Genomic DNA, 19,695 nt, shown 5'->3' on the forward strand with positions numbered 1-19,695 from the left:
TAGTCAACCATATGGAGAAAGTCTGTCTGAGAATCAGCCAATATGACAGAAGCAGACTGGGGGCATAACAAAAGGCGATGGAATTTTCAAAGTATTCTTAGTGTACATAGATTCAACCATATCTGAAGTTTGTCTTATCACTGGAATTTTCAGTTATATGAGTCAATAAATTTACCTTTTATTTTCCTTTATTTTTTTTTTAACTTTAATGGATTCAGTATTTAATGCAGTTCTTTGTGGTCACATTATACTCTTTTTAAAGAAATTATTTTTTAAAATTTATTTTCCAGAGGCTTGGGATGTCTATTTGGACAGCCTTTTCAGAAATGCTACTAGATAATGGTCTTCTTGTTTTTCTCTGTCATTTCTTACCGTGCTTGTTCTCTTTATTTGGAGTTTTTCATGTAAAGTTTTGATGAAAATCTTGGGTAATTTATTTCTAGTCTAAGGCAATTCAGTAGTTAAACATGTACAAAAATACATAAAACATATATTTGAATGAGTAAAACATAATAAGTTATTAAGTAGAGCAACTGATTGCTGTTAGTCAGAATTCACATGAAAACAATAATGTATGGCAGTCCTCTGAAAAGTGGCTGAGGGGCTGCTTTAGTTTTAAAAGTCAGAACACTCTCTGGAGAGATACCAGACCTGAAGGAGGAAGTGGTCATGACAAGATCCAGGCAAAGAGTTCCTCAGGCCAAAGAAAAGCAAGTGCAAAGGTGCTAGGCTAGAAGGATAAAGAGGAAGAAAGCCATCATCAACATATTTGAAGTTTAGAACATACGTTCATGAGATAAAGTATTCAAACTTAGGAGTGAGGCTTTTATTCTTTAAGCCATAGGATAAGTCATCTAAATGTTATTTGAGGGCCAGGTGACACAATTTACACTTTACAAAAATCCTTCTCTGTGGAGAATACTAGAAGGGTAGTAAGAGGAGAAATAGGGGGACCAGATGGTAGGATATGGAAACCACACTTTTGCCATCTTTCCTTCTGCCCTCCTGTCCTTTCATTTTTCTTTTGTCTTGTCCATCTTTTTTAGAGACCAAAGTAAAAGAAAAGCCTCAGAAGAAAATCCTATCAAATAGTGACAAAAGCTTTGGAGAACAAGGACCGCACTTCTTCATTTCTCTGTAGTTGAGACCTGGCATGGTACCTGGCATATAACTGATGTAGACTGAATAATTTTTTAACTATGAAGTCAAGTTGAATGGATCATTAAGCATGAGTTAAGTCAAATATATAATTTTCTACAATTTTAGACTTCATCATGCTTTCTCCGCATATTATTTATTAGAAATACAATGAAGAAAAAATCATAAAAGGTTTCTACTCTGACTTACCCTGGGTCATAATAAGAACTGAAGAAAGCTTTTGTTTAGTCTCACCTCTAATAACTCTGCAGATACTCCAGCTCACATAATAATCCTTCTAAACCTAGGGTTGAGAGATCTAATGACTATGCCTCAGCATCATCTTACAACTTTGCTGAAGTCTGGGGATTTCCCCTTTCCCATGGCTGTAACACCAATTGTGCTCCTAACATCTTTTGAGACAGAGCTGTTATTTCGAGCTCCTAGCCCGGAAGCAAGACTTGAATTCATACATAAGACTGGGTCACCACTACACCATACCAAGAACCACTTTTTCCTGCTTACCATTTTGCAGTTTTCTGAAACCTAATTTTTATGCCTCAATAATCTTCCCTATTATATTTACTAAATTATTTTGCAATAGACTGGTTTTCCTCCAATACTCCAGTCATACCTGATTAATAATATTCAAAATCCCTGTATCAAACTCCATTCTACTTTACATGAGCTGTATCTCAGTTTCTTTCTACTACTTGTTGCATCCTGAAAATAATTCTCATCCAAAGCTATATAGGCTTTTGATTGAATATAAAAAGTTAAGATTTTCACCAACACATGAAAACATGCCTGATTAATTTGAGTAGTAAAAGAAAGAAAAATCAGCCTTAGGTATGCTGTGAAGAATACACTAACACTTTTGCTGATGTTTGTCCATTATAACATCCTTGAAACATTTTAAATTCTCAGAAATCCTTGAAACATTTTAAAACACACTTTTCTCCTTTGTAACCCTAAAAAACAAAAAAATTGATTATTTTTAGTCAAGAAATATTTCCATGGAGACAGATAAAAAAAAGTATCACAGTTATCATTACTTTTCTTGTCTTAATTGGAAAATAAATGTGAAGCTGTGGTCATACATTTTACAACCTCTTCTCCCGTTCTGTTCTGAAATGTTCTTGGATACAGTTAAAAGAAAATAGCAACATATGGTCCATTAGCTTAAATGACGTGGGGGAAGAACAGGATGGATTATTAATGATAACAATTTATACTTCCCTTTGTATCTATATGCTGCTGTCTTGATGAAAATTTGGCAGGCCTCACAGTCAAATGAAGTTTAAGGTTAAGTGTTGAAATATGACAAAAAGATTTTTGGGGCAAAAAGGAAAGAAAAAAATCTACATTGGATTTTTATGGACGTCTTAGCTGTACTTCTGCAATATAATTCATTTGTTGGCAAGTAACATTTCTTGTATGACTGTACAAATACTGAACTAAAATGATTTTTGGGGATTTCTTTACTTTACTGTAATTCAGTGAATACCCCAAGTTTTAGTAGTAATTTAATATGAAAATCTTGTATTTTCTCCTATTTGAAAGTAAATGGTCATATAGTTATCAGGAGGACATTTACAGGTGATTGGCTGCCTAAATGTCTGTACCTCTTGAACAACAATTCTTAAAAACAGTGATCAAATGGATATTCACAGGTTGCCCTGCAGAATAGAAATTCTAATGTCCTTATATCCTCACATAAATAAAATATATGAAATAACCGTTTCCTTTTGTGAATTCTCAGCCTTATCATTATCCTCGAAATTTCATTTCCTATTAAAAGTTCTGAAAATCTATAGTTAAGTCATCATTCTTATTTTTAGTGTTGTTTCCTGACATGGTATATACCGCAACATCAATCCTTTAGAAGCACTGTTGTACAAAATACCACCTGTAAAGAACTAGCGGTCTTCAAATGTATGTTATTTTAGCAGAGGAATCCTTGTTCCCCTAATGATGAAATAAAATATTACAAATAACCTCTATGCAGGTTGAGGTGAGAGCAGAAAACTAAACACCATGTATTGTCTGTCCCTCTAATTCTTTTCCTACCCCCTGCAAACCCTGACACACTTTCTAACAGAACTAGAACGCTGGGACTCCTTCTGGAATCTGCTATTTCATGAAGTATGAAAATGTAACCATCTTTTAGAGAATCAATAACTATTCCCAACAATTAATTGAGAAAGGTCTCCAGATCTTATAGGGAGAATTTTTTGTCATTATTTTCTGTTAAAAAACAAAACAAAACAAAACACTTCACTATAAATGAAAATATGTGGAAGTGTTTTGTCAGTGCAAAAAAAAAAAAAAATCTGGCCAATAACATGGACTATGTTCAGCAAGCCTAAACAACAGTTTGTCTGTTTACAGGGCTATGAAAAATTCCTATTTGTGTATAATAAAATAAAATGTATGTATTACATATAGTGTATGTTCTTCAGAAGAGCTGATGGCACAACTGAGAATTTTTTCTTAAAGATTTTATATATTTATTTGACAGAGAGAGAGATCACAAGTAGACAAAGGCAGGCAGAGAGAGAGGGGAAAGCAGAGAGCCCAAATGTGGGGCTTGATGCAGGGCTCCATCCCAGGACCCTGAGATCATGACCTGAGCTGAAGGCAAGGGCTTAACCCACTAAACCACCCAGGTGCACCTGAAATAAAGTAACTGAAAGAGACATATAATAAATTATCCTCATTGCAGACTATTTATTTAATATTATGCATAGGACCTACATAGCACTTAACTATGTGCCACACAGTATTCTACAAACTTAATGTTAATCCATTTATTAATGTGATAGGAGTCTGCTTTTATCTCCTTTTCACAAGAGGGAACTAAGGCAGAGACTGGACAAGTGACTTACTAAAGGTAAGCCTCTAGTAAAGAAGGGAGCTAGCTTTCAAACATATGTAGGTCGACTACAGAATCTATGCCCAAAGCATCTCATATTTCCCTGCATCACTAAAGAGGTAACTTTAAGAGGAGACCTAAGAATAAGAAGGGAATGGTGAAGAGAATTAGGGACAAAAGAGAAATCAGACACAAATATCCTTAGATGAGAAGGTATCACTGTATCACTATACGACTTGTGAATATTTACACTTTGAAAACTTTCCTTAAAATTTTCCTGTTTAAAAAAAAAAAAGAAAGAAAGAAAAAGAAGCATGTTTTTAGCTCCAATTTATGAAGGGTGTGGGTCATCATTCCTGTTTGTACAACAAAAACAAGAAAGCTAGACAAAGTGAAAAGTAGTGATTATTCTTGGACTTATCAAGAAATGAGGTTGTAGGGCAACCTACCACCTGGAAACCTGGAGAGACAGGTTTATCCAGAGAGATACATCCAAGACAGACTCACTTCAAGTAGAAACCACTAGAACCATGAACTGGTATAATACTTAACTGGCAATTTTGATGAATTTCTGGAGGCCAAGTGTGAACTAGCTTGAGAGTGAATAACTCTTAGGAACTGTAGGCCTAGGAAAAAATCCCACAATTTCATTGGTTTTACCTCCAGGAACCCCAACAGGTGAACATTTGAGAAAGACCCTGTGCCTCCAGTGATGACAAAATAAGAATGATGACAGTGAAATTCCCAAAACTTTCCTCATCATTAATGCTTATTCTCCAAAGAAAAAGTCTTGGCTGGAGCCTTCTCCCAAGTGAAAAGAAGACCTCCTCCCACTCCTGCCCCCTCTGTTCTTTTTGTCTCACCTAAGGGAGAAAGAAAAAGAAAATATAGTTAACAGAGGCTGACACTTCAAAGAAATGAATTTGAAATGTTGAAGTGAGAGAAAGGTGTATGGGGGTCAGTGAAAGATGCTACACTACTGAAGAAAGACTTAGCAAAGGCACATTCCTGAGATACAGACATACTAAAACACTGTAATATAATTAGAGGATTATAGAATGCTCCTGTTCACCCAAACCTTTCCATCACACTAACAGGGTTGCATTAGAGTAAATTAGAGATGAGGGAACTTCAATCACATGATGAGGAATGCTTAGGGAAGCCCAGCATTAAAAAAGGAGACAAAAACAAAGATACTAGAGTCATCCAAGACCTCTAGCACATGTAACTACAGCAAACATGAGTCTAACTCCATCAAAAGTAACATAAATCCCCACACAAAAGGTCTGTTTATCTCAGTTCCTATCATCCAGTTAAATATGTCTGGCTTTGAACAAAAACTTATAAGAAATTACAAAAAAGCAGGTAAAATACAGTCTTAAGAGATGATGCAATTATCAGAAATAGATTCAGAGAATGATGCAGATGTGGGAATTATCAAAGAATTTAAAATTACCATGATTAACATGTTAAGAGTTCTAATGAAAAAAAAGAAGACAACATTGGGATGCCTGGATGGCTCACATGGTTAAGTGTCTGCCCTTGGCTCAGGTCATGATCCTAGAGTCCCAGGATCTAGCCCCACATTGGGCTCCCTGTTCATTGGGAAGTCTGCTTCTTCCTGTCCCTCACCCTGCTCTGTCTCTCTCTTACTCTCTCTCAAATAAAATCTTTAAAAAAAAAAAAAAGGAAAAAAAAAAGAAGGGAAAAAAAAGACGACAAATGAAAGAACCTAAGATAATATAAGCAGAGATAGAAATTCAAATAATTATAAATATTAATTATGTATTATTAATAATTATTTATAAATATTTTAATTATGATAATATAAATATATTATTATCTAAATAGAAATAGAATTATATAATATACATTATAATTATATTTAATCATAATATGTAATTATATATTATAATTATAATATATTTTATATTATAAATATATAACTATAAACTATATATGGTAATATATAAATATATGTAAAGTATGAATTATTATAATTGCTATGAATCAAAACACTGTAACAGAAATGAAGGATTCTTTTGATAGGCTAAGCAGCAGACTTGACATGCCTGAAGAGTCAGCAGCTTGCAGATAGGTCAATAGGAATTAAAATACAAAGAGAAGACAAGAATGGCAGGGTTGGGGGTGGAACAGAATATCACATCCAAATTAGATAATTTCAAAAGATAGGACATACACAGAGTTGAATGCTAGAAAAATAATGGAACAAAAAAATACTGAAAGTGATATAATAAAGAGTCTAACTCAATTTTTATGTTTGGTTTCTGACATCTTTTAAACCTCACCCCTCTGTCTGTCCATTCTTTCTTACAGTTGGACAAGCCTAGGTGCTCCTTCTTTTGGAGTTGGTAGGAAGCTGCCCAGGAACTCTCATCTTGGACCTATCTCTTAGCCACCATAAACACTTCAAGGCAAACTCTGCCTACTCTCTGAAGGGCATTTTAGTGTTTATTTGGGAGATTTCCTGCTCTTTCCAGAAAGCCTCATTATGGGACTAATAAATATTTCATATCTTCTTGGGTGTCTGTGTGTGTGTGTATATGTGTGTGTGTGTGTGCATATGTGTGATAATCAGGATCACAATTCATGACCAAAATTACAATCTATGTTCAATTTGGCTCCAATAGGCTGTCACTGAAAATTGGTCACAAGTAATAATGATTGAGATAACTTTTCCAAAGTTAATGACAAACACCAAATAAAAAGTTCAAGAAGCCTGAAGAATGCCTAGTGGTATACATACCTAAGAAGTCATGCCTGAGCATATCATATTCAAATTTAAGAAAAAAATAAAATCTTGAAAAAATTCATAGAGGGGGAAAAAAATCCTACCTATGGAAGAACAAGGATAAGAAATATAGTGGTATTCTCATAACTATAGAATCAGGAAGAAAGTAAAACAAAATATTGAAAGCATTGAAAGAAAATAAGCCATCAACCTAAAATTCTATATCCAGCAGAATTATCCTTCAAAACAGAAGAAAAAAATTTTTCCCTACAAATAAAAACTCAAGGAATTCATAACCAGCATAATTATCTTGCAATAAATGCTTTAAAAAATTCTTTTTTTTTTAAAGAGAGATCACAAGTAGGCAGAGAAGCAGGCAAAGAGAGAAGGAAGCAGGCTCCCCGCTGTGCAGAGAGCCCGCCCTGATGCAGGGCTCAATCCCAGGACCCTGAAATCATGACCTGAGTTGAAGGCAGAGGCTTAACCCACTGAGCCACCCAGGTGCCCTAAAAATTTCTTCATGGAGAATGAAAGTGATGTAGAAACCTAGAACTACATAAAGAAATTAACAACAGTAGGGAAGAACAAATGATGGTAATATAAAACCTTTCATTTTTTATTCTTAACTGATCAAAAGCATAATTATTTGTTTGAAGTAAAAATGGTAACAATATATTAGATGGATAAATATAATGAAGAACATCAATGTCACAAGGGATAGGAGACAAGAAATGTGAAAACTCATTTTCATAATAAACCTATATGTGGGATCTGAAACACAAAACCAAAACACACTGAACTCATAGAAAAAGAAGATCAGATTTGTGGTAACTGGAGGTGAAAAGTTGGGGAGGAGAACTGGAGGAAGGCCGTCAAAGATACAACTTTCAGTTATAAAATAAATAAGTACTAAGGATGTAATGTACTAGATGATGACTATAGTTAATACTCTTGTATAATACACAGGAAACTTGTTAAGATAGTAGATCCTAAGAGTTCTCATAACAAGAAGAATTTTTTCTTTTTATTGTATCTATATAAGGTAATAGATGTTAACTAAACATGCCATAACAATTCCACTAAATATATAAACCTGTCATGCTATACATATTAAACTTTTATTGTGATGTATGTCAATTATATCTCAATAAAACTAGAAAAAAGTGAATGATCTACATATACTAAGTAAAAGGCACAGATTGTCAGAGTGGATTAAAAGGCAATACTCAACTACATGGGGGTTATTTTTATATTTTTTTAATTGAGATATAATTGGCATATTATATTAGTTTCAGATGTACACATAATGATTCAATAATAGTCTACACTGAAAGATGATCACCATTATGTCTAATTATTAAGACTTAACTATATGTTTCCTACAAGAATCTGACTTTAAATAGGTTAAAAGTAAACAGATGGAGAAAAATATAGCATGATAACACTAATCAAAAGAAAGCTGGAGTAACCATTTAATTTCAAAGTAGACTTCAACACAAGGAAGATAAAGACAGGGATGACATAATGACAAAGAGGACAAAGGTTTATCAAGAAGACATAACAGTCTTATACCTGCATGCATCTAATAAGTAAATATTAAAGCACATGACTCAAAAACTTATAGCACTAAAATGAGTAATAGACAAATTCGTATCAGAGTTGGAGACTTCAATATCCTTCTGGTAGTAGTTGATAGAACAGTTAGGAAATCACTAAGGATGTAGATGATCTGAACATCACTATCAAACAATTTGGTCTAATTGCCCAAGTCCAGCCATTAAGAGAAGAATATATATTCTCTCTCCCCCTGCCTTTCACTTACAGAGGGAAAGAGAGAGAGAAAAGGTGGATAGGGAGGAGCAGAGGGAGAGGGAGAGCGAGAATCTTAAGCAGTCTCCATGCCTAGCATGGAGCAGGTAACAGGGCTTGTTCTTACAACCTTAAAATCATGAACTGAACTAAATCAAGAGTTAGATGCTTAACCAGCTCAGCATTCAACTAAGCCACTCAGCACCCAGAATATCAATTTTTCTCAAGCTCTCATGGAACTGTCACCAAGAAAGACCACATCCTGGGCCATAAAACACACCTTAACATATTTTTTGTTTTTAAATAGAAATTTTGCTATGTTCTCATACCACAAAGGGAAATCCATAACAATATCACAAAGTATTTTTTTCCAATTTTTGGATCATCCTAATTTTAAGAATGTCATGATTTTTAAACCAAAATCTGTTTCCCTTAGAATTCCCTTTATGCTCTGTTCCCTCAGCCTTTAGAGCTGTAGACAATAAGTCTAATCTTCACTTTAAGTGACAGCCCTCCAGATATTTCACGGCATGCCTTCTTCCCAAGCAGTTTTATCAACAGGGAATGTGCCCAGTTCCTTTGATCATTAGATATAATCTAGTCTCTAAATTCCTTAATATCTTGGTTGCTCTGCATACATTTTCAAATGTGTTCACACTCCCTTAAAATATTATAGATGTTTAGCACAACTGATGGAGATTTCCTGTTAAGAAGACAATGGAAGCTATGAGTCTACAATCCTCCTTATGAATAACAGAAATAACTCAAAAGAATAGTTCTATATTGTCCAAAGAGATAATTTTTGATAAATTTAACCCAAATAAACCTAGGTGGTATCTCAGAAGTTGTATGATGATTTAATGTTAAAGCCAAAGGAAAGCATATTCAGTACTTTATTCACTGAACTGTGCCTCAAAAATATTTTTAATTATCACATGTAGTTTGTTTTGTTTTGTTTCATTTTGCTTTTTATTTTTGTTGTTGTTGTTAAGTAGGCTCCACGCCCAGTGCAGAGCTCAACATGGGTCTTGAACTCATGATCCTGAGATCAAGACCTAAGCTGAGATCCAGTGTTGGACACTTAACAGAATGAGCCACACTGGAACCCCTCAAATGTAGTTTTCAAAAATTTTCAAGATTCCATTTAAATACGAGGCACACAGTATGTTATCAAAACTTAATGCATAAAAAGGAAGTACTTTTCTATGGTTTATCAATGTAGATTTATCAGCTGTAACAAATGTTTCTTCTGGTAAGGGATGTTCATAATGGGGGAGGCTATGCATGTGTAGGCAGGAGGTAAAGGGAAAATCTCTATACCTTTTGCTCAATTTTGCTGTAAAGCAAACTGTTCTAAAAGATAATAATAAATCTTAAAAAGAAGTAAAAAAAAAAAAAAAAAAACACTGAACCACTCTAAGAACTCAGGTTTTGTTGGCAAATACATTGTTTGAATATTTTGATAAAATTAGTAGACAATAGCAAAATTCTAGGGAAAAAAAATATTTTTCTTGATGAATATTATTTTTTCCCATGCTGGTCAATCCAGTCAATATCGCCTCATTACCTATGCATATAGGTACACATACACTTAATTTTTCTGTTCAAAGATATGTAAACCACAGAAAGAAATGTGTCTAGCTGTACTTTATAAACACAGATTTGATGACAAAGAATATTTTGGTGCTTTTCCAAATTATTTTGAAATTCCAAGCACGTAAGATTTTTGCTGGTAATTTAATCTTAATATCTTTAGAGAAATTTCCAGTTACTTTGTAGTTACTGAAAATTTCATGCAGATAAAATTCTTAAGATAACTTTAAAAAATTAACTTGTGGATGGAAATGGAATGTGTTTTGCAAGACTGCAGATGAAAAAACAAAACCCAAGAACTTATGGGTGTTACATTTTATTTTAACATACACGTTTTCCCTTTCAAGGTCATATTTATCTGGATCACAAAATAGAATTATAGAATTTAAAGAAAGCCAAATTTAAATTAAGAAAATAATCCAAATATTTAGGTCCTCTAGTAATTGTCATTAATATCTGTGTGCAAAACTGAACATTTCTCTGAAATATATCTAGGTGCCAGAAAGACCAAAACAGAAGTTTTAATTGTATAATTGAACATTATGTGTTCTAGGAAATTTAACCAGAGTTGATATAAAATATCTGTGTGTGCATTTCAGTTTCATTGAGTGTGAAAGTATTTTTACTATCATTTTGTTTATCCTAACTAAACGTTTTTCAATCTTTTAGCCTGAAAAAAAAAGTTTAAAAGAAATATTTACATGAAAGTGCAATATTAAAAATGAGCACTTCAGCCAGACTACTCACTGGCATAATTACTTTGAGCTCATTTATCTTTAAACCCATTTATAATACGGTGATATTATTATCACTGTACTACATCCATCCTTTTCTAAGATCTGAGGATGGATTCACACATGAGAAACCTCTCCTCATTGTCTGTCCCTTCCATTCACGTGACAAACAGAGAGCTCAACTCCAAGGCACAGACAAGAACTTCTATGAACCAGAATGCTACATCAGAATCCTAAGAAACTCGCTGCTTTTGTTGGTTGTGAGATAGTGATATGTTTCTTCACATCACACAGAAGTTTCCCCATTCTTTACCTACCACAAACAGTGCAGATTCCACATTTTGCATATTTTACACGATAGACCCAACATCTTTAACAGAATATTGGGTCTCTAGGAACAAATATTACTGTGACTTGGACACTAGGTTAGGCAGCTGATATTTAATGAACTAATATTAGATATTAGGAACAAATGAATCCCTCATATCTGGCACACTTGACATCAGTCAATGGTAAGATCATTGTAAAAGGAAGTTAAATCTGGAAATAATAAAAATAGTAATGCCATAACTTAAACATGTAACTTTAACTTACAACGCAGCAACTTTAACTTAATTTGCTTATTCTTTATTATAGGAATAAGGCCATTTCCTGAAGAATAGGTCTACAGTTTGTAGGTTCCATAATTTTTCTTGAATCAATCATATGAAATGAACCATCTACTACTGCCAGTTTGAGTTTCTTTGAAGAGAAACTAGAATTTGTAAAAAAAAAAAAATTTCAAAGCAATTTGAATTCAAAATCCTCCTAGAATTTCATAACCACCCCTTCAATGATCTTATACATTTTCAGGTACACATTTAAGTTTGGAACTAACTGATATTTAATCTTTCAGACCATGCCATTTAGTTTTCCTAGAAGCAATTATTTTTTGTTTTATTTTATCTTTCAATGACTTACACAATATTCAATTACATTTCATTAATATAACAGATGGAATTGATGCAAAGAGTTTTGAAAAGACACTACAGATGCATACTCCGCATAGAATTAAAGTAATAGCAGCAGATGCAGAAGTATCAATGTCCTATGGGCTCTAATCAATACATTCACAGAGAAAATGGAGCTTCAGTTAATCTAGCAGTTGATTAAGTGTGTCATTTAAGCCAATTTCTATTGCACTTATCAAAATCATCAGTTTATGTAAAGATGTGAAAAGAGCTTCAGTTGTTTACAATATGGTCAGATCTCCTAGAGTAGAATCTAATCCATTTTTCAACCTCTAGATTCAAGTAAATATTTTTTGAGATCTGAATTAGAGGAAAGGTAGTAAAGGGTAGCAGAAATAAAACTAGAATAGAAAATAGAAAAAAGATAAATCCCATATCCATCCTTTACTAACTTTGGGAATGATAAAATAAAAATAACAATTTAGCTCACAAAGTTGATATAAAAATACAATGATATAATATATGCTAAAGCTTTTTAGTTTTCCAAATATTGTCCATACACATTTTTTTAATATAATTTTTTATTTTTTATAAACATATATTTTTATCCCCAGGGGTACAGGTCTGTGAATCACCAGGTTTACACACTTCTCAGCACTCACCAAAACACATACCCTCCCCAATGTCCATAATACCACCCCCTTTTCCCAAAACCCCTCCCCCCAGCAACCCTCAGTTTGTTTTGTGAGATTAAGAGTCACTTATGGTTTGTCTCCCTCCCAATCCCATCTTCTTTCATTGATTCTTCTCCTACCCACTTAAGCCCCCATGTTGCATCACCACTTCCTCATATCAGGGAGATCATATGATAGTTGTCTTTCTCCGCTTGACTTATTTCGCTAAGCATGATACGCTCTAGTTCCATCCATATTGTCGCGAATGGCAAGATTTCATTTCTTTTGATGGCTGCATAGTATTCCATTGTGTATATATACCACATCTTCTTGATCCATTCATCTGAAACCAAAAAAACAATAGAACAAATCAACGAAAGTAGGAGCTGGTTCTTTGAAAGAATTAATAAAATTGATAAACCCCTGGCCAGACTTATCAAAAAGAAAAGAGAAAGGACCCAAATAAATAAAATCATGAATGAAAGAGGAGAGATCACAACTAACACCAAAGAAATACAAACTATTATAAGAACATACTATGTCCATACACATTTTTAAAAATATTATTATCCTGCTATCTTGTCTGTTACTTAAGTTTTCTAGCCAAATATAGTAAATGGCTGACTTAAAAGTATTTATTATGCCAAATAGTTAAGAAATGATTTGAAATATGGGATTCTCTATGTATGAAAATTATTTCATAGTAGGACAAACTTTTGAAACCAGTTCTAGAAATATGTTTGATACAAATGTTGTGAAAACGATTTTTTTTCAAAGATTTTATTTATTTATTTGACAGACAGAGATCACAAGTAGGCAGAGAGGCAGGCAGAGAGAGGAGGAAGCAGGCTCCCTGCTGAGCAGAGAGCCTGATGCGGGGCTCCATCCCAGGACCCTGGGATCATGACCTGAGCCAAAGGCAGAGGCTTTAACCCACTGAGCCATCCAGGTGCCCCTGTGAAAACGATTTTAGTGGATATTGTTATTACAATCAAATATAAGAAATAAGCAGAACCCAGTTAGCAAAATACCTGTGCAAGGGTCTGACTTTTGGTTATTTGGAACTTACAACTAGATTAATCATTCTGTATTTCAGTCGTAACATTTGCATTATTTCTTTTCCAATATTGGATTTATGCTCATTCACCAGGAGGAACATTCACTTCCATTGCATTATATGTGTTGGTAAACTCAAAGGCACAAAAATCAGGTTAACAGTGCTTCCACTGTAAGTCTTTTATCTGTACATCAGACATCAAAAATCCGAGAACCCATATGAAATTGACTAATAACCAAAACACTCACAGTCAAATTAACTGTTCCCATCTGAGGTGATAAATGGAAAGTTCATAACTGTAAGCCATGGCATATGAAAAATAGCTCATTGACATCTGTTCTTAACATCTGGCTTTTTAATCGATGCACTAAAGCAAATGGGATGTAATTCTATTTCTCCTAAAAAATTAGCCTTTGTGATCATTCACATCTGAATTATATGGCCACAAAGGTCTACAAAATAAAAAAAGATTCAATGTTTATTAATAAAGTCCAAGCACTCAGGTCCATGAATGGTTTATCCCTATCCTTTAGTCAGCAGTTTTATATTTGTGTGACTACCAGCAACATCGTAAGACAGCATTATTACATGTCTTGTTCCCCAGGAAAAATAAAACAAATGCAACAAGATTTCTATTTCCTCTACCTAGCTCATCAGGAGAAATACTGCTTAAGGAAGGAAAGTGATACAGATACACATATTTATTTAGTCCCTCAAAGAATTCTGTATAGAGAGACACTTTTAAACTAATTATGTATTTGTTTCCAATAAACACTAAGAAATGACTTTACTAAAAGGTTTTTCAATATAATATAATTAATATAAAATTAATATAATATAATTAATATAAAATAGACACAAAATACAAATAAATGTATATTCGTTGGCCTTACCACAATATTTACACAAATACAAAACAAAATTATACACAGACATATGAAAATAAAAGCAAATTAAAGAAAGTGCTGAAAATGATTATATTGGTGAGTAACATGCATGAGTCAGTCAAACACAGTATGGAGACAGACAATACTTAAAGAACTCAAAACAACACTTGGTTTATATGGTTCATTAATAATGTGACTAATTCGTCAAGAATAACCGATGTAAAATTTTGTAGACTGGTTTAATATATCAAATTGTCTGAAGTTTTGCAAAATGATACATGTATCCTTGGGAAACAGACTACAGAGCATTCAAACCACAACTTTTAGTTTTCTAAGTATGAATGAATGGTCAAAATGGCTGACGGCTTGGGGCAATTAGTAGTCCTATTTAGACTAGTTTTATTTTACCAGTCTATTTCACATGTCCCATTTTAGAGAGACTAATACAAGTTAAACAAAGGTACTTATTCAGGAACTTGCAGTCCACACAACTTGCCAGGCCCCACGCAGTATATACTTCAGAATGTAATAAACAAATTTGCAAGGTACTCTATCTGACAGAGGTACACAAACTAAATTGCTTATAGTGTGACAACTGATAGGAATAGGAAGTATTCTGTCCTAAATGAAGAGGATCTAACTGAAACAAGAAGATCAGAGAAGTCTTCCCAAAGAAATTGATTTCTAAGCTGAAAATGAAAAAAAATGCATAAAAATTGGGCAAAGAATGGAGTGGTGTGCATCCTGGCTGGAAGCAACAGTGCTGAGGAAGTCACAGGGATCAGAAAGAGAACAGCTAGGAAGAAAGAAAGGAAAAGAAGTGTCATATGGCAGAAGAATAGCTTGTAAAAGAAGCAGCAGGATATAAATTAAAACTAGAAAACTAAGCAGGATTAGAAGGTATGTAAAACCTTATACACCATTATACCATGTTAAGAATGTTAAACTTTAGCCAAAGAGCAAATAAGAGTTTAGCGGGAAACTGACAAGATAAAATGAGTGGTTCAGAATGACTGCTATGGCTAATGTATGGCAAGGGAATTGGAGAAGGGGAAAAAAAAAACTGGAAAAGATGATGATCTTTGAGAATTACAATACTTCAGTAACACTTTTATTATGCGTATCTGTGCTACCAGTCACTCATCTGGATTGAAACTAAATTTGGCAAACTGGGTGTTAACATCAATTTGTTTTGCATACATCACTGATATTTTTTAGAGGAAAATAATGAGTTAGTATACAGAAAAGTCCTATGTAAAGTTTGTTTGCTTGTTTATTTAACTCTGGGGCTCAAATTAAAAACTCTGAGATGAAGATCCAAGACCCAAGCTAAGATCAAGAGTCAGACAGTTAACTAAATGAGCCACCTAGGTGACCACTGTGTAAAGATCATTTAACTGTAACCTTCATTTTGCCTTCTGAGAAATTTATCTCAAGATTTTTGTACCAATTAGCTATTGTTGATTAACAAACCCCACTCAAAAACTCAGTGATTTAAGGCAACAATAACTTAGTTGTTGCTCACATTCTCCTACTGGGATTACAAGGCTAACACAGGCATGTCTTCTCTTTCAACAGCAGGTGTGTAAGACTGCAGTATGCCCAATTAAAAAACAAAAACAAAAACAAACAAAAAAAAACATGTTTCAAGACTGCTTGTTTCATATACATTAACATACCATTGGCCAAATAGTTCTGAATCCAGAGTCAAGGAATACAAAAGAATGTTAACCCAGAGTGAAAAGACTATAAAGTTACTAGGTAAAAGGCATAGTTATAGGAACCATAAAGAATGAGGTGAAGAATTGGGTTTAATGTCACAATTCACTAAAATTTAACACCAGGAAAAGTTCAGTTGGTTAATCATCTGCCTTTGGCTCAGGTCATGAACCCAGGTCCTGGGACTGAGCCCTCAACAGGCTTCCTTCTCAGTGGGGAGCCTGCTTCTCCCTTTATACTCCCCTGCTTATGTTCCCTTCCTTCTTATCTTTATGTCAAATAAATAAATAAAATCTTCTAAAAAAACTATTTTTGAGTTAAATTCTCTAATATTTGTAACTAATACCCAAACCCATGAGCAGAATTTGATAGACATCTTCCCCAAAATGGGCTTTTGCCAGGAATTTTGTGTCCTCAAATAATATTGATGAAGGCTTAATCTGAATTGAAGACTAAGCAGTAAGAAATCTCTTCATTCAGCACATTCTGGTGCAGTAGATTAGCACTATAACAAAAAATCCCTTAAATTTTACATTAATTTTTATTACAATATAAGAGTATAAATAATTTATAATCTATAAGCAGTGAAGAACCCAAAAATAAATAAATAAAATATATTAAGGAGTAATTTCAAGGATGCTTCCCCAACCATATTTTCATACAAAAGCACTACTTTATTTATGCATGGTGTATTCTTTAGATAATGTATTGGCAGATGGAAGAAAGCCAACCAAAAGACTTACATGAAATAAGTGGTTTTGCTACCAGAATAATACATTTTGGGCACAATTTTTAATAACATATTTGTACTACTTCCTAATGGCCTAAATTTTGATATTTTCTTTTACATTCTTTTAGTTCAGTGCTCATCTAAACAAGGCTAATAGTTACACTAAAAATAGTTGTGTTAAAATAAGGAACTGCTCTTTCTGAGAGTTGAAACAATTCCACAAGTTTTAGCCTACTTTGTGTCCATTTTATCTTTATTTAATGTTTTAGTTTACTTCATATTTAATACTCAAATTCTTCACAGTTAGTACTAATGTTATCAGAACTTTAACCTCTATGACTCCCTCATTTTTATGTAGAATAACAACATAATTACCTAATTAGTTAGGTAAATATGTAGGTTCTTTAGATAAGGAGAGTGAAACCATGACTGCTAAATAATCTGCTGGAAGTCATCACATGTCCAGGCAATCTTTTAAAACATCCCTTCATTAATGGATGTAAAAAGTGTTAATCTGGTATAGGGGGAAAAATTTAGGTGTAACACTTGATAATACATAGGTACTATGGTAACAATCCATATATGACTTTATTTTTGAGAGAGCACATTATTTCACATTCATACTGATGTTCCCAGACTGTGGGACTCAGCCTCTGCCTTGGACCATGCACAGCTGGTCGCATAAGCAATGAGTTTGGGCTTTAGAAGGCCTCAGGCTACCTTGGATCTAGGTATTTGGAAGTGGATGGGATTTTATGCCAAAATGTCTCAGCCTTCTGTCTATTTTTAGCAGAATGTGTGAACATTCTGGTCCCTTCTGCTTCAGGCATCAAACTTTTAACAAGGTGTTTCCTTGGGTGTTGTCCCACAAGCACTTTCACACACTTCTTGGAGGAATGGAAGTAAAAGCAACATTATGAAAAGCAATTTGGCAATTTTTATTAACAACTTTAAGCATTTTCTTGCATTTTGACCTAAGTACATTCACTTGTAAGACTTCATCCGTGATGGGGGAGATATACTTTATATTATATAAGATATTATGGGTTCAATTCCAGACTATCACAATAAATTGAATATCACAAAAATGTGAGTCAAATGAATTTTTTGGTTTCCCAGTGCATATAAAAGTTGTGTTTATACTATACTGTGGTCTACTAAGTATACAATACCCTTATCTCTAAAAAAAAGTATGTGTCTGGGGCACCTGGGTGGCTCAGTGGGTTGAGCCTCTGCTTTCGGCTTGGGTCATGATCTCAGGGTCCTGGGATCAAGCCCTGCATTGGGCTCTCTGCTCAGTGGGGAGCCTGCTTCCCCCTCTCTCTCTGCCTGCCTCTCTGCCTACCTGTGATCTTTCTGTCAAATAAATAAATAAAATCTTAAAAAAAAAAAGTATGTGTCTTTTTGTTTGCTGTTTTAAGTTTTAATTTAAATTCTAACTAATTAATATATAGTGTAATAGTAATATCAGGAGTAGAATTTAGTGATTCTTCACTTACATGTAACACCCAGGGTTCATTACAAGTGTCTTCCTTAATATCCATCACCAATTTAGCCCATATAGTAATACTCAGTTTGTTCTCTTACAGTTAAAATTCTCTCATGGGTTGCCTTCCTTTCTCTTTTTTTTTACTTACTTCCCCCATGTTCATCTGTTTTGTTTCCTAAATTCCACATATGAGTGAAATGATTTGTTTTGTTTTTCTCCGACACACTTATTTTGCTTAACATAATACACTCTAGCTCCATGTCATTGCAAATGGCAAGATTTCATAATCTGTGATGGCTGAGTAATATTTCGCTATATATATACACATCCCACCCTCTTCTTTATCCAGTCATAACTCGATGGACATTTGGGTTTTTTCCATAATTTGCTATTGTTAACAATGCTGCTATAAATATCAGAGCACATGTGCCTCTTTGAATCAGTATTTTTTTATCCTCTGGATAAATGCCTAGTAGTACAATTGCTAGGTGGTAGGGTAGTTCTATTTTTAACTTTTTGAGGAAACTCCATACTGTTTTCCAGAGTGGTTGCACCAGCTTGCATTCCTGCCAACATTGTAAGAGGGTTCACTTTTCTCTGTAACCTCACATCTGTTGGATCCTATGTCATTAATTTTAGCCATTCTGATAGGTGTGAGGTGGTATTTAATTGTGGTTTTGATTTGTATTTCCTTGATGATGAGTGATGTTGGCCATCATTTCATGTATCCATTGGCCATTTGTATGTCTTCTTTGGAAAAAATGTCTGCTCATGTCTTCTGCCCATTTTTTAACTGGATTATTTGTTTTTGGGTGTTGAGTTTGATAAATTCTTTACAGATTTTGGATACTAATTCTTTTTCAGCTATGTCATTTGCAAATATCTTCTCCAGTTCCATAGGTTGCTTTTTAGTTTTGTTGACTATTTCCTTTGATGTGCACCAGCTTTGTATCTTGACAAAGTACCAATAGTTCATTTTTGCTTTTGTTTCCTTTTCATCTAGAGACATGTCTGGTAAGAAGTTGCTACAGCCTATGTCAAGGAAAGCTACAGGACACTTGTGAAAGAAATAAAAAATGACACAAAGAAATGAAAATGTATTCCATGCTCATAGATTAGAAGAAAAAATATTGTTAAAATGTCTCTACTACCCAAAGCAATCTACACATTTAATGCAATCCCTATCAAAATACCACTACCATTTTTCACAGAGCTAGAACAAACAATTCTAAAATTTGTATGAACACAAAAGACCCCAAATAGCCAAGGCAATCTTGAGAAAGAAAAGC

This window comes from Mustela putorius, unplaced genomic scaffold (assembly GCF_011764305.1).
Source record: "Mustela putorius furo isolate JIRA1106 unplaced genomic scaffold, ASM1176430v1.1 tig00003866_pilon_pilon_pilon, whole genome shotgun sequence".
In the NCBI taxonomy this organism is placed as follows: domain Eukaryota; kingdom Metazoa; phylum Chordata; class Mammalia; order Carnivora; family Mustelidae; genus Mustela; species Mustela putorius.